Source organism: Penaeus monodon, chromosome 24 (genome assembly GCF_015228065.2).
Source record: "Penaeus monodon isolate SGIC_2016 chromosome 24, NSTDA_Pmon_1, whole genome shotgun sequence".
In the NCBI taxonomy this organism is placed as follows: domain Eukaryota; kingdom Metazoa; phylum Arthropoda; class Malacostraca; order Decapoda; family Penaeidae; genus Penaeus; species Penaeus monodon.
Genome location: NC_051409.1, coordinates 6,596,330 through 6,597,643, shown reverse-complemented (window position 1 = coordinate 6,597,643; position 1,314 = coordinate 6,596,330). Strand labels below are relative to the sequence as shown.

General features: G+C 31.6%; 1 pseudogene; it reads left to right on the top strand.

The window, feature by feature from the left end:
• The first annotated feature begins 1,115 nt into the window (after positions 1-1,115).
• LOC119588826 overlaps positions 1,116-1,314 on the top strand; it is a 4,333-nt pseudogene continuing 4,134 nt past the window's right edge.

The window sequence follows — 1,314 nt, the reverse complement described above, 5'->3', positions numbered from 1 at the left end:
CCCCAATAAAAGTTAACACTGATAACACCATCAGTTAAAGAATAATTCCGTTTACACCACCAGTGGCAATTCTAACAACAATAACATAGCCACTCATAGATATATAACACCAAACACTATTGTAATCTCCACACCCATTATTCTAGACGATAAAACTCCGATAATTATCTACGTTTTCTGTGTAGTGTGAATTGTTTCGAAGAGACTGTTGTATTTTCTTGTTTTTCTTTTTGTTTTAAGAATGGTTATAGTGTAGATATGGAATCGCTAGGCTAAGGTTGTTATTTTCCTAATAGTGATTTTCTTGAATAATTCCCTCGTTCTATGAGCAATAAAAGTTGCCATCATATTAAGATATTAAAGGTGATTGCGTCATATGAATGATAAAACATGAGAGAGAGAGAGATTACTGTTTATTTCGCGTCATAATGTATATGTCCTTTGAAAAGGAGTGACTTTGGTAGTCATGAATAAAGACCGAAGCTGAAAAATATTAGGAAATTTTAACCGAATATTACACTATTTTAAGTATGATTTCAAATTTAAGGTCAATACATGAAATAACACCATCAGGGGAGATAAAAGTCTCGAAATGAAATAAATAATAGATATAAATTATTTCAACATTCAACCAATATCAAAACTTCCTTTTGCAAGTTATAAAAATTTATTTATTGCTTTAAAAATACCAAGAATAAAAGTTTGTCATTATTTTTCCATCGTCTGCACTTTTTATTTATATTCGAATGTTTAAATTGAAGTTGCCACTAATTATAATAATTTTGATTTTTAACATATCAAAGTCCTATGATATCATAATAATAAATGATTCTTAGGATGTATCTTTTTAAAATACATTGCACTGATTTTACAAAATTTGTTCTTTTAAGTGTGATAATACTTAAAATTAAATAATAACGAAGCCAGATTGTCGGCAACATCTCTGTTTACAGACTCGCCCCCCAAGTTTAAAGAGCCGAACGGAGCGCCAAGCAAATGTAAATAATTAAAACTGAGCTAAATTAAGCCTTTTTCTGGCGGAGTTTGCAACTTTTCATGAAAAACAAGAAGAGAGGAAGGAAAGGAAATGCGACGAAATGGATGAAGTAGTTTGAACGAGGAGAAAATTGATTGTAAATATGACGAGTGTGATAGGAACGAAGTATACTCTTTCTTCCTTCTACGCGAAGGAGGAAAAGGTGAGAGAGTAACAAGAATATAGATTTAATATTATGTGGTAGATCATGCTAAAATGTCCGCGTCGCCGACATTAATAACAAATATAAGTACAAAAAGCGACCGGCGTGGAAGCCA